The sequence below is a fragment of the Vulpes vulpes genome, chromosome 12 (genome assembly GCF_048418805.1).
Source record: "Vulpes vulpes isolate BD-2025 chromosome 12, VulVul3, whole genome shotgun sequence".
Lineage (NCBI taxonomy): Eukaryota > Metazoa > Chordata > Mammalia > Carnivora > Canidae > Vulpes > Vulpes vulpes.
The window spans coordinates 123,251,666-123,266,902 of record NC_132791.1 but is presented as its reverse complement, the minus strand read 5'-3'; the positions used below and the strand labels follow the sequence as shown (position 1 = coordinate 123,266,902).

Below are 15,237 nucleotides of genomic sequence, written 5' to 3'. Positions count from 1 at the left end.
GAGAGAGTCCAGTACAGCTTGGAGTAGCAGACCATGGGGGAATGAGAGAAGATTGGAGAGGCTGGAGATGAGCCAAGGTTGTACCAGATCACTGAAGACAAGGGAGAGGAGGATTTCAGAATGTCCAGATCACTGTAAAAGTGGACATTTTGTTGTGACTTAAGCAGAGAAACAAAGAAGGTATGTAAAAAATCCACATGAAACAACAACAGCAAGAAAGAAACTCTGAAACCTTAGATGTCTCTGTACCTTAGATGTCTCTACATGAGCCCAGTGTACGTCACAAAGTAAGCCTGAGGCATAACCATGCAGAAAGAAACAGTGACATGAAGTCACACACATGTCAGCAGGGCACGATGTGATGATGGTCCACATGCCAGGAGCACAACAGTAAGAATGCCTTGTTCAAAGGAGCCACAGCTCCCAGACAGTGCAAGGGAGATGATCACGTAGCAGGTCATTTACCCTGATATCACCTAGTGGGATCATTGACATCAGGCATTTTGCTGACTGCATCAAGCCTTCAGTCCATGCAGCACAAATTACCCAAAAATGTCTCATTTAAGGGAGCCAGTGATATACTATTATTTCTAAGTGCAGTTTGAATTGTCGTTCCTGTCATTTGTAATTGAATGGCACCCAACTGATACGGCTTTTTACTTGGTCTTCCTGATTTTAATTCTTTGGCCTATCTTCTACTACAAGATTCCCAGTGTTTTCTTTCTAAACTATACATGTAACAATAGCACTTCCTTGCTTATACCCCTCTGCAGGCTTCTCAGCAACTACTGGATAAAGTCCAGATGTCCTTGGGTATTATACAAATCTGTTATCTGGTTTCAGATGACTGGTCCCTTGCCACTTCTTTCTACCTCTCTTAAATTATAATTTAAATGACTGAACTCTTTCATTTTGAAGCGTTCTAGTTGGTTCTTCTCCAAACTCATCTGTTTTATCATGCTGTTGTGATGTTTCATGTTAGCAGTTTGTTTTAGTCTCTAGTTTGTAATTTTGCAGAGTGACTTGTCTGCAGCAGGGAAGTTTTTTTCTCTGGCAGCTCCATGCATTCTAGGTTGTAGACACTTCCTTCAAGATGCTTGTGTGTTAGCTTCATCCAGGGTCTTGTGGAATCCATCAACTTAGGACCAGATTCTACGTTAACCTCTTTGCTTAGGATTCTTGCACAATGGGAACAATTATAAGTTTGGACTGCATCTATTCATGAAGCACAGAGTTGGGATTTCTTCTCTTGAGAATGATTCTTTTCTGCCCATGTACTGTCTTGCATAAGCAGAAAATTTCCTTTTCACTTCCCTAGGCTTGTGAGGAGAGGATGGTATTAATTTCTCTTTCACAGTAAGGGCAGCCCTTGGAGGCTCTGGTTTTATGCAGGGATTTCTGCTCAGCCCTCCCCCATCCCCCTAAGTGGGTGGGCCCAGACTATGTTTCCTATTCCCTTAAAGCCTAGCACCTCAGGGTTTAGAGCCAGTATACCTGTCTGACACCCCCAAGGCTACAGCAATATCAGAGCTTTTTAATTTTCCAACTCTGAGTTCCTTCTTTATTTCTAACATATGGAATTTCCTTGATTTCTTCTTCTTCTTCCTCCTCCTTCTTCTTAGCATGGTTGTTTCTTTGAATTTTTTTCCCTGGATTTTGTATATTTAACTAATATTTCAATTTATTTGTGGCTAGAGGGGAGTCCTCTCATGTAAATACTTTTCTTACCATATTCTACCTTTTTAGCCAGGCAAAGAGGCTCACTATTTTTCCTAGTGTGCGACTTGCACTGTCCATTCATTCACCCCACAGATATATTTTTGACTGTGTACTTTGTGCCAGGCACAGTTCTAGTGCTTGAAATATAGCATTGAAAAAAATTAGAAAAAGATTCCTGAGCTCATGAAGCTTAGCTTCAGACAGGAAGAAACAGAAATGTGATGTATTAGGGCTCCATGGATGAATATGAACAAATATCAAAAACAAACAACTGTATAAAAAGTAAGCTTCAAAATAATATGTACAGTACAATATCCATTTTATGATATTAAATACGTGTAACCCAGTATTATTTCTGGGTACATCATAGCCAGTAAACAAAAGTATGCAAGGGAAGGTGATCGACCACATTCAGGTGGTTACCTCTGGAAGGAAGGGAGGGGGAAGACTACGCAGGAAACATCATCTGCTTCTTTAAAAAGAAAAGATTTCATTTTTAAGTAATCTCTACACTCAACATGGGACTCGAACTTACCACCTTGAGATCAAGTCTCATGCTCTACCAACTTAGTGAGGTGCCCCTCTAATTTTCAAATATGTTTTTATTATATATGTGAAGTAAAAGTGACAAAATGTGAAGATTTAACAAAATTGGGTTGTGGTTACACATATGGTTATTATAGTATGCTCTGCATTTTCTATATGACTGAAATACTTTGTAATAAAACGAGAATGCTAGAGGAGAACATAGGCAGCAGTCTCTTTGACTTTGGCCATAGCACCTTCTTAGTAGGCTTCCTCTGGAAGCCAGGAAAACAAAAGCAAAAATGAACTACTAGGACTTCATCAAGGAAAAAAAAAAAAAACAAAACAAAAAAACAAAAACAAAACTTCTGCACAGTGAAGGAAACAATCAACGAAACTAAAAAGCAACCTGTGGAATAGAAAAAAATATTTGCAAATGATATATCAGACAAAGGTTAGTATTCAAAATCTAGGAAGAACTTCTCAAACTCAACACTCAAAAAATAAATAATCCAGTTAAGAAATGAGTGGAAGACATAAATAGACATTTCTCCAAAGAAAACATGCAAATGGCTAACAGACACTTGAAAAAAGTGCTCAGCATCACTCATCATCAGGGAAATACAAATCAAACCACAATGAGATACCACCTCACACCAGTAAGAATGGCTAAAATTAACAACTAGGGAAACAACAGATGTTGGTGAGGATACAGAGAAAGGGGAACCCTCTTACACTGTTGGTGGGAATGCAAACAGGTGCAGCCACTCTGGAAAACAGTATGGAAGTTCTTCAAGTTAAAAATAGAGCTATCCTATGACCCAGCAATTGTACTACTGGGTATCTATCCAAAGGACACAAATACTGATATGAAGGGGCACATGCATCCCAATATTTATAGCATCAATGTCCACAATAGCCAAACTATGGAAAGACCCAGATGTCCATCAACAGATGAATGGATAAAGAAGATGTGGTTCATATATATAATGGAATATTAGTCAGTCACCAAAAAGAATGAAATCTTACCATTTGCAACAACGTGGATGGACCTAGAGGGTATTAATGCTAAGCAAAACAAGTCCGTGAAAGACAAGTACCATATGATCTCACTCATATGTGGAATTTAAGAAACAAAACAGATGAGCATGGGGAAGGGATGGAAAAAGAAAAAAAGAAAAACAGAGAGGGAGGCAAACCAGAAGAGACTTAACTATAGAGAACAAACTCGGGGCTGCCGGAGAAGGGTGAGGAGTTGAGCTAAATGGGTGATGGGCATTAAGTAGGGCACTCATTGTGATGATGAGCACTGGATGTTATATGTACGTGATGAATCACTAAACTCCACTCCTGAAACTAATACTACACTATATGTTAACTAACTTGAATTTAAATAAAATCTTGGGAGATAAATAAATAGATAAATAAAATGTGAATGCTAAATGACTTTTAAAATGAAACCTAAAAAGAAGTCAATAATAAGAATTATAAATAAATAAATTATATAGTGTTTTTGGAAGACAGTAGGTTACATGGAACAAAAGAGAAAAAGTAGATCTGGGTAAGGGATTTCAGGAGGGTTGCAGGTAGGCGATAGGCTGAGGTTCTGAACAAAGGTGGCCAGCGTAGCGTTCACTGAGGAGGCGTTTCTGAGGTAACTACAAGATTTTAGTGGAGAGATGACTTCTGCTTATCTTAGATATCATTTACTCTACTCAAACCGAGGCAGTAGCCCTAGGAGAAGCTGTGTGAGTGTGTTATAGCAGTAGAACCAGCAGACTCAGTGATGAAGGGACGATCTGGAGTGCATGGCAGGTGAGGGGTTTGTGTTGCTTTCACAGACAACATTTAGTTTCTAGGGAAAAGATAACGAGGTCTTCACTTGTCTAGGGGAAGCAAAGTTTATCCTGGAAGTTAGGTCAAAAGGACATTACTCTTGGTGTTCTCTTCATGTTCATAGGGAACATGAAGCTATATGTGGTACATCTTCAATCATATTTTTCTAATCAATGCATATGGCTGTTTTTTAATGAATCACTTCTTGTGTAACCTGAGACATAATAGAAACTAATATCTGTGAGAGTAATTCTGTATGGATCTGAGACCATGTCATTCAGATAATTAGCTTCCAGCTACCTCTCCTGATCTAGGGATATGTTTCTGAGTACTTAGGCTGGCGGCCAGGATTACAGAGTGATTTCAGTGATACCAGGTAACGTCATTTGATTTCCCCCGTTCCACCCAGTCCTCATCCATCGCTCCACTCCCTACCTAGTTCTTTCTCGAAAGTCTCATGGATTAGTATGATCCACCTTCACATAGCTACTTTTAAGTATTTGAAGACAGTTATTATAGTTCCCCAAACCTCTTCTTCTGTGTGGAAAAGGCACTGGTTCTTACTATTCTTCATGTGAGCCATGGCATGTTTTTCAGAGACAGCCCTACCACCCTCACTGGCTACCACCTTGCAAAGATATTCTATTGTGTCAATGTCTGTCTTAAATCCCATATATGATCAGAGAGCACAAAATACAGTGTTCCTGTTGCTATTAATACAGCCCAAGATTATATTAATGTTTCAATTAACACCAGTGTACAATTTTCACAAGGACAGCTACAATGCCTGGATGCATAATCCAAAATTCACTATTACCAGGTTACATTTGCATCTCGTTTGCAAAAAATGTGAAAAAAGGAGATCCCTGGGTGGCTCAGCAGTTTGGTGCCTGCCTTTGGCCCAGGGCGCGATCCTGGAGTCCTGGGATCGAGTCCCGCGTCGGGCTCCTGGCATGGAGCCTGCTTTTCCCTCTGCCTGTGTCTCTGCCTCTCTCTCTGTCTATCATAAATAAATAAATAAATATTTTAAAAAAGTGAAAAAAGTTATCAAAAGTTTCAGCTAAATCAAGAAATAGTACATTTATGACATCCCCTCAATCTACAGGAATCATTTTCATAAAGCAGATAGAACAGTTTTGGGAGTCTCATACTTAATAATCCATGCTGACTTCATATAACAATCCTTGCTTTTCTAAAGGCTTACATACCACATATTTTAAAATCTCTTCTAGAATTAGATTCAGATTGATGTCATATTTAATGACCTATAGTTTCTGGAATTTATTTATCCTCCCTTTTGACTTCAGAAATAAATGTTTTCCAAGTTTCACCATTGCAGCATTACTGCTGGTATAGAAGGAAGGGCCGTGCACTGGCAGCCAAAGGACTGTGGGTTTAGATCAGATTTGCTCCTCGCTAGCTGTGTAACCTTGAGTAACTTGCTTGACCCATTTTTGAAAATTAAAGGTTTGGACTGTAACCACTCAGAATGCCTCTTGCTTGGTGTCTTTAACTTATTTACCCCTTTTTTAAATGAAAATTTTATTTATTTCTTTGAAAGAGAGAGCAAGAGAGAGCATGAGCAGGGGGAGGGGCAGAGGGAAAGGGAGAAGCAGACTCCACTGAGCAGGGAGCCCAATGTGGAGCTCCACCCCAGGACCCCAGCATCATGACCTGTGCCAAAGGCAGATGCTTAACCAACTGGGGCACCCAGGCACCCCTATATTTACCCTTTTGATAAGAAATTACCTATATTCTTCTAATTTCAATGTATAGTCTTAGAGTGAATTGCTTCTCCCTGTTAATAATAGATGTGCCACACTGAAAAATAATTCAATATCCAGGTTGATTTGGTTACTTTTGTTCTTCTTTTTTAAAAATCTTTATTGAAATATAATTCACATACTATAAAATTCATCCAGGAAAGGGTACCATCCCATGGTCGTTGGCATATTCACAGAATTGTACATCACTACAGTCTAAGTTTAAAGTATTTTCTACTCTTGTTCTTAAGTGGACTGAAGCATCAGCTCAGCCAGGGGGCTATCCATGCTAGGGTAACAGATGTAGGTCCAGAGCTTAGAACCCTCATTCAAGTGTTACCCCTTTTCCTAAATTGTGTGTCCTCATTCAGAAGTATAGTTAGTACTTAGAACAGCATTGGCTTGCTACTATGAATGAAAGCTTTGGGGAATGCCTACACACCTTTTCATGAATCCACTAAACGCTTATTCACTGTATTTTCCAAGGGTGGTAGAAATTACATGACTATTTCAGTAGCCTAAAGAAGCGGGCTCTTGGTACCACAGCTTCCCCCATTCCTTATTCATCAAAACATACTTAAGTCTCTTAATTCATCTATGAATGTTCCTTGAAACTACCATCTGCCAGGTTCTGGATGTTCAAAGCTCTAGAGATTCAGGGGTGAATAAGATAGCTGTTGTGACCACTTTTGGAGGAGAGAATCAGGAAACAATGAGATAAGACTATATATAGTCATCGTAACAGTTACAGGAGCGACAAAAACATTTGCTGAAAAGGAAGTTTGTAGAAGGCAGAGGGCCAATTGCTTGATCCTCAAAAATGGGAGTTTATGAAAGACTGGCCTCCTAATGGAGAAATCACCTGGGTCAGAAAGGAAGCTCTCAAGGGCTATATTCCCTGTAGCAAACAAAGAAATACAAGTGGAGAAACTGTGCACTGAATACAACTATCTGTTGGGGAACACATGTGGGCTATGAAGTCACTCCTGGTCCATAGAACAAAAGACCTGCCAGTCGAAGTCTCTCACTGGTCTCCCTTGGAGAACTCTGAGTTTAGTGTGGATGTCAGGTTCTAATGGGACATAAGGAGATGACACACACTTGGGTCATTTGAGGAATCTTGAGGACAGGCACAGATTTTAAGGCAGGGGAGGGAAAACCACCAGACCTAAGAGATAGTACAGTGGCCTGGGTCAAGTCACGGAGGGGTGCTGTTATTATCCCCAGACTGAAGAGCCAGGAGCCTTGAGGACAGGGCTGCCCCACAGGAGGTGTGACCTTTGCCCTCCCCAGGAAGAAGGCATAACCCCTTCCCCACCCCAACCCCCACAGTTTGCACTCTTTTCCAAGAGTTCTCTGATGGCCGAACTAGTGGGAAGCAAGAGGGCAAAGGGTGCTCTTTGGTGTGATCCTTGCAGGTCAGTCTTCCAGAACACAGAGAAGGGTAGATAGGGTGGAGAGTGGATTTGAAGGGGCAAAGGGAGGACATCCAGTGCATGGGGAGAAGGGGGGAAGTTATGTTCTGGCCTCTCTCTTCTTCACAAACTCTCCTTCCTCCACTGCCCTCTAGTTCCTAAACTAGGTACGTGGTGTAGTATCGAAGGAAAAGCAAAGGGCAACAAAGGTCTGGAGTCCAGTATTCAGCGATTCAAAATCTCTGAGTCCCTTTATGATGAGGAAGACACCTAACTTATCTGAATCTGGTTAAGAGCATGGGCTCTGCAGTCAAACTACCTGAGTGCACATCTTCCCTCTGCCACTTACCCTGTAATTCTGTCTCTCTCTGTATTCACTTGTCATTCAATTCCATTTAAGAACAAAGTGTTTGAAAAGTACTCAGTAAGTGTTGGTAGTTTCTGTCTGTAGATGGGGATTATCTTACCTATTTCTTTTTTTTTTTTTTAAGATTTATTTATTCAAGAGAGACACAGAGAGAGAGTCGTAGAGACATAGGCAGGAAGAGAAGCAGGCTCCCTGTGGGGTTCCCAATATGGAACTCAATCCCAGGACCCTGGGATTACTTCCTGAGCCGAAGGCAGATGCTCAACCACTGAGCCAGCCAGGTGCCCCTATCTTACCTATTAGCGCTGTCAGGAGAATTAGACAAGTTAATGCATGTACAGAAGGACTTTGTAGAGTTCTACATAACAACACCAAAGCCACAGGTTTCTGCTTTTCCTTCTTCTATCCTCTCATTCCTTCTTTCTTTCATACCCATTGAGCAAATCATTATGGAGCCAGACACTGTCCTGGGCACTGAGGAGCCAGTGGAGGGCAAGTATATAAGGTCCCTGCAATCCCCGAACACACAGCCAGTGGGGCCTGTGGATGATAAGCAAACAATCAAATCAATGAGCAAGGTAATGTCAAGTGGCAGCAGGTGCCCTGAAGGCAACAAAACAGGCAACTAGATTAGGGACTAAGAGTGGGCATCTTGGGAAGGGAACTATATAGTGTGGTCAGGAAGTCCACCTGGAGGGGTGTTTGAGCTGGGACATGAAGGAATATAATATCCTGGCCTGGGAAGATAGTGAGGCCAGGTTATGGAAGGATCTAGAGGGAACAGAAATACAAAGTCTCTAACACAGGAGTGATCTTGGAGTATTCAAGGGTGTAGGAAGAAAGGCCAGAGTGTTTGCAGCCTAGTAGGGGATGAGGGTGTAGGGTGGGGAGAAGTTGCAGCTGTGAGGTTGTAAGTAAAGGCATGTCGTGATCTGAATCTGTTTCTTCATCTTGCTTAGACACTGTCAATGTGGGCTTGAGGATTAAGGTGTCACAGAGAAGACCTGTAGTGTGGTTCTGAGAAGAGGGCCAGCCCTGAGGGCTGAGACAACACGGGAACTGCTTCCCCAGAAGGGGACACTGCAGCTGAGCCCTGACCCAGGGAAGATGACCTACGTGGAGAGTTGGTGGCAGGGATCTTTCAGCCGGAGGTGGGGACCTCTTGGATACAGAGGAGAGGATGCACAGAAAGCTTTCGCAGAACAGAAAGAGGAATAACCTGGGCATTAGCGCTGAAGCAGGTGCTTGGAGTTGGGTCTCAGATCCGGGGAGCATGTTTGCAGGGCTGAATGTGAGACCCATGTCCTCGCCCAGTCTCCCAGCACACGGCATGCCCATGGGGCATGGTGGCCACCGGGTTTGGCCGAGATCTTAGGTTGTGGGACAGAGCATGGTTACCTGCCTACTGGGTCTCGTGACTTCTCTCGCACAGTCTGCTGATTGCCAGAAGGCACCAATCACCATCCAGAAAAGGATAAGTCCTCATGCTTAGAGAGTAAATGGGGATATTAATGAGAGTCATATGGTGGAAGGAGCTCTGGAATTTGAACCTAGTTCTGTCCCTTTATTTTTTTGACCTTTTGCAAACTACTTAATTTTTCCACGTCACAGTTTCCGCATTTATCAAATTGAGACATTACCTACTCCCCAGGACTTTTGGAAGCATTTGGTGACATAATGTATAAAAAGCTATATTTCCATTCCCCCTGCCTCCACCCCTCTGTGGCCATCTACAGTCTGTAAGTAGATTCTGAAGCTTTTTGGATATCCTGTGATTGTCAGTCAAAGAAGCAATGCCAGGGAAGGCATCTGAAGAGCAGGTTTCCTCTGGGTTAAACCTGGCCAGCAAAATAAGCTCCCCAGTCCAGTTTCCTTCCTGCTAGGTCACATATCCAAAAGCAACGTGCTTATTCTCCAAGGCAACAGCAGATGCTTATATCAACAGAAGGGAGAGGGTCAGACATTTTAAAATAGAAAACAAGGTCAAAATGCTCAATTTGGTCAGTAAATACTGACCGCTCACAAACATTTTTAAAACCCCAAGTGTAGAATTGGCTCATTTCATTAACTCTGCTTCAGATTATTCAACTGTAGCTACTTTCTCCTGCCTGAGGGGCCAGGCCGAGTGTCCCCAAGAACTTACAGAATGATAGGACCTGTGATCTTCATGCAGGAAATGTTCTATGCATTTAGATGGCATATTTTTTAGTCTGTTAGTCTCTATTTGAATATTTGAGTGGATTCTTGCTGCACAAAATGTTTTCCAACTCCAGCTCAGCGGGTTGCTAAGGTGAAAGCGTTCGTGATTAATTCTGTTCATAAACACACTGGAAAGAAGAAGAAGAAAAAAAAAAGGCCCTGGTGTATATCAGCGTTTTAAATGCTGTGACTTGGATTCAATTTAATTATTTCCTCCCTATGGCTTTAAATTGAAGGGCTTCAAAATCAGGAGTTACTGCTCATAAACTTAATGCTTTTCCCATGGTAAAAGCAAAGGAGCTCAGAAATAAAGGGGCCCCAGAGTGGAGGCAGTGTGAGCAGAGAGTGCAGAGAGCATTGGATAGGACATCCTGAGCCCCGGGGTCCCCAGCCCCGCTTAGCTCTTTCTGGGTGCCTCTGACTCATCATCCATAAAAACAAGGCCAACAGTCTCTAAACCTTTTCCAGCACTGAACGGTTATGTTCTACAACTGTGGCAACGATATATGGAAATTGTCACTGCTCTCTCCCAGGGCCATAAATCCTGCAGAGTTCTGGAGTGCCAGAAGGAGAAGGTGGTTTGGTACATTCACCTCCTTCCTGGGGCACACCTTGCCTCCTGCACAGTAGCAGTCATTGTACACCTCACCCCCCGGGCACCTCTCAGAATTGTTGTAAGGACTGAAAATAAAAACAAGGTGATGAAGGCCAAACAGCTAACCTAGGAGCACTCCAAAGAGTTTAGGATGTTGAGAGTCTCTGGATGGGAATATGAAGTTAGGCCTGGGGATGGAGGTGGTAAGGGTAACTGGTCAGTTCACAAGGATGTGAGACAAAATGGCAAATGCAGCTCTCCCTCTGCTGAGGCTTCAGGGGCTCAGTGGAACCTGGCCTCTGGAGACTGACCCCCTGTTCCCAGCATTGCCCTGTGGGAGCATCTGGGCCCAGCCCAGAGTAGAGCAGATTTGGCTCTGCATCACTGTGCATGGTGAAGATGGTGCATGTGTCCCTCTGGGGAAGGCCGCCTGGGTAAATTGTCCTTGCCACCCTGACAGCCACACAGAACAGAAGATTCAGAGTAGCTCCCACATGAACTCCACATGTGAGTTGTCCATATGGTCTGCAGATCTGTGGGACCCTAGCAGTCTGTCCTCAGGGGCCAGTTACACTGTTTGATAGACTTCTACCTCCACTCCATAGCCTTCTCCCTGTCCCCAGGTGTGTATAGCAACAGGAGTTTAATGAACATCAAAGGTGTCCTGGGGGAGAAACATCACAAAAGATCAAGGAGAAATGTAACTGGTGTTTGCAAAGAGGGAACAGGTTCTTGTTTCTTCCAGCCATTCCCCATCTTTTCTTTTCCTCATTTGCTTTTTTTTTTTTTTTTAAGATTTTATTTATTCATGGGAGACACAGAGAGAGGGGCAGAGACACAGGCAGAGGGAAAAGCAGCTCCATGCAGGGAGTCCTGATGTGGGAATCGATTCCAGATCCCAGGATCATGACCTGAGCCAAATATGCTCAACCGCTGAGCCAACCAGGTGCCCCTCTCCTCAACTGCTTTGAAAGTATGAGTTCTTTTCCTTTTCTGAATGGTGACTGGTGCCTTCAGGCAGTCAACTGAGGGTGTGAGAGAAGTCATGAGACCCAGTGGGCAGGAAACTGAGCCCTGTCCCACAGCTTAGGAGTTCTCTGCTAGGTATATTAGTTTTTCATGGTTTAATGTGGAGATACTGTGTTTGCTTTGGATGAACTATAAGATTAGACATATTCTTGTAAGCAGGAGTAGAGGGCTCTGCTGTAGGGGTGATCAACCTTATTTCCTTAGGTCAAGATCACTGGGATTCCAGGCCAGTTTGAAAGCTTTCCCCAGGACAGCAGTAAGACTTACCTGTCCTTCATCACAGGGAAAATATCATTTTCTGCTCACTCTGGATATAGGAGCATTATTTTCTGTCGAAATGAAGAGTTCCTTGTCTTTTATGATCCATCTTTCTATCCCACCATTGACTATGCTCCTGAATCACAGTCTCATCTGTCTTCAGGGAAGAGACTGGGTGGCAAAAATAAAAAATCAAGCATTGATCATATCCTATCCTTTGTCCATAATCATCATTGATGCAGACACTATTGGTTACCTACTCAGCCTGAATTCCTTATTTCTTCTTTGATGGTAGAACCCTGATCTTGTTCTGCTATCTCACCTCCTCTGCATAGCCATACACCCAAAGAAGGTGGTCCTATCTCTAACTCAAAGGTGGCCCCTGAGTAGTTATGCTATTCCATTCTTCTTGTCAGTGATTGGTTTATTCACAGATTGTGACTTAATCCTGGCCCATAAGATATGGGACAGGGGTTTTCCCTGTTCTTCTGTTGGACTTTGTAATATCTGCATGTGCTTGCTCTTTGGAGCTGCAGCAGCCATCTTGTGACCAGCAAGAGAATTGCCCTAAGGGTCAAGCTGATCTGCTATGGATGGCAGAGTGGAAAGCTAAAAAGAACATGGTCCTTAGGGTTATAGTCGAGCCCCTGAAATAACCAACCAGGAAGCCACACTAACTTGGAATTTCTGATTTCTAAAGTTAGGCAAATGCCTAACTTTATTTGCCGCCAAAGGAACTGGACTTAGAAATTGGTGCCAAGAGAGGCTGCATGCAACAGTAGGGGAATGGTGGGGAATGCAGGATCAGTTAGTACCTGGCCAAAGGCAGTGTACCAGGTATATTATGTGGTGGGACTTGAGTAAATCACGGCATGGACTTAATTATGAGTTAATTATTAGCTGTGGTCACCTGAAATGGAGTGCCCTGTGAAGATAAGGTTTGAGGGGACCAAGTGGCAGCTACTATATAGTTTTATAGAAAGTCTAAAGCAATCATATTCTATAGACAGGATTATGGCTTCTGTTTGAGCTGGACAACACTTAACAGGGAGGATGTCAAGTTCGAATTTCTAATTCAGGTACAACTGAAAATCAGGAATGATCTAATTATGTAAGGTTGAAAGACTAAACCACACACCAAGTTCACCCCTGCAGATTACTGAATTACAAATTTGTTAATATCACTACTTTACTGAGTGTCCTAAGTGAAAGTGAGGCTATGCATTGGAAAAGAGGTGAACCCCCAGCAAAAATAGATACCTATGGGAAGAGCTGGATGATGTATTAGTCTGGGTTGAGAGAGTTTCATATATATAAATAAAGACAAAGACAGAGAGAGAGAGAGACTGATTGTAAGGAATTGGCTCGTGTGATTTGGAGTCTGAGAAATCCTAAATTCTGCAGTCAGCAAGTTGGTGGCCCAGGAGAGCCAATGGTATAAGTTCTAGTCTGACTGAGAAAGACCAATTTCCTATTTCAAAAATAGGTTCCCTACTCTTATACAAAAAAAAAAAAAAAAGTGTGTGGGGGGGGAGCCTTTTTGTTCTATTCAAGCCTACAGTGGATCAGATGAGGCTCACCCACATTAGGGAGGTCAATCTGCTTTACTTACTCTATTGATAAAAATGTTAGTGTTGTCCAGAAACACTCACAGACTAACACATGACTAGATATCTGGCCCAGTCAAACTGACACATAAAATGACCGTCGCAGATAGTTTAGAGTCGTCAAAGCCGTCACTTTCCCAAACCTTCCTTACTCAGTAGAGCAGCTCTCTCTCCCATCCAATGAAGCCATGTTTCCCTCCTGAAAGCTTTGCATGACTAAGGAGACAGCTCTCCTCTTTCTCTGCTGCACCCATGTCCCCAACCCCTGCCAGCTTCTTTAGCTAGAGCCCTATACCAGAGTGTGTCAGGGGGCCAATTACACAATTTAAAACCCAGGAGTAGATTATTTTCACACCAGATCGAATTATAAGAATTTGCTAATTATTTCAGGAAAATTCTAGTAAAGGTCAGCAGAAAAGAATTCTGAACATACAAGATCAAGGAAAGAGGGACGGAATTCTAAATGCAACTGAATTTGTCAGTAGGTGTGAACCAACCAGAGATTCTGAATTTGGTGAATTGGGTCAGTATATTCTACCTATTTGCTTAGTTGCATAAAAACTAGATACAATAGTGAAATAATGATGGAATAATGAAATAATGATGAAATAATAATGAAAATAACTTGCCAGAATTTCACTGTTATAATGGAGAAGAAGGAATTTAAAGACTTAGGGAGATGACAGTGTTAGGATGAATCTGTCTAGTAAGGTTCACAAACCCACACCTTAACTACATGTCCCCTGAGAAGGCCCAAAAGACACCCCCTTCACCCAAGCTCTAGGAGTACATTGCTTAGGGGAGCACTTGCATCTTTTAAAAGCAATGTAGCAATCTCTTTGGCCGCAGGATGCTGCCTTCTATTTTCCCTGTGGTGTTTGAAGTGAAGTTACATACTGAAACGTAACAGGAAAGATAGACAGCAATCAGTTTAGAGAGATTACAGACTGGTATAGTTACTGTGGGAAAAGAGGAAGAGAAATGATCAGAAGTATGTAGAATATTAGAACTATACAAAATAATGTAGCAATACTGGGGGCCTGGTTGATGTTGGAAAATATGAATGTTAGTGGCCCCAGTCCACTTGGTATTATGTGTGTGTGTGTGTGTGTGTGTGTGTGTGTTCTTGGGAGCAGCCAGCAAGCTAGTTATAGAAACAGAGAATGAGAGTGCTCAGATTTATCTGTGGCTGGTACTTTTGCAAAGGTGTACAAGAAAATAACAGAGGGGAAAGAAGTTAATCACATGGAAAGGGTGCAGGTGTTAGGTCATGGGGAGATGTCTGGACTAGGCAAGGAGGCCTCAGGAGAGAGTTGTCGGGAGGAAGTAGAAGGATTCAAAGACTGTAGATCTGGATGAGACTGAAAATTGAAGATTGGGTGAGATAAGAGAATGGTAGACTGATTAGCCATCTATCAAACCTGTTTCTTTTTCTTTCCCTTCCACAGATAGATTATTTTCCCCTGTCTTTCTTGTGAGCTTGTGTCTGAGTGCTGGTCAGTGGACTATTGTGCACTAGTTCTAAGTCTGGTCCACAGAACCTTCCATGTGCGATCCACCGTGTCTTTCCTTTCCTTATTAGTCTCGGAAGCCACAAGTTGAAGATGGTAGAGACACCAGATGGAAAGAAGTTGCATCCCTGAGTTGCTGCTTAGATGAGAACTGCCTACTCATCAGGGGCATCTGTTTGGGACTTTAATCAAGTAAGAAATAAATTTATATTGTGCTAAGATGCTGAAATTGGATGCTTTGTCTGCTACAGCTGCCAGTGTTCCCTAACTAATATAGTTGTTTAAAAAAAACAACAACAACAACAAACAGGAGGGAAATTTTTGTTTCTCAATTAGGATATTCCAGAGGTGACACAGTTCCTGTTGATAACACGGTCCAGGGAGTAGTGGTATGCCTGATGTGGAGAGGAGGA

General features: G+C 42.5%; 1 long non-coding RNA gene across 1 annotated transcript in view; it reads left to right on the top strand.

Moving 5' to 3' along the window:
• Window positions 1-15,016, top strand: part of LOC140594702 (uncharacterized) — a 135,109-nt gene extending 120,093 nt beyond the window's left edge. Inside the window, exon 3 of the long non-coding RNA XR_011995820.1 lies at window positions 14,896-15,016. This is a non-coding gene — a long non-coding RNA (uncharacterized lncRNA). The remainder of the gene's footprint in view (window positions 1-14,895) is intronic.
• Window positions 15,017-15,237: the final 221 nt, after the last annotated feature.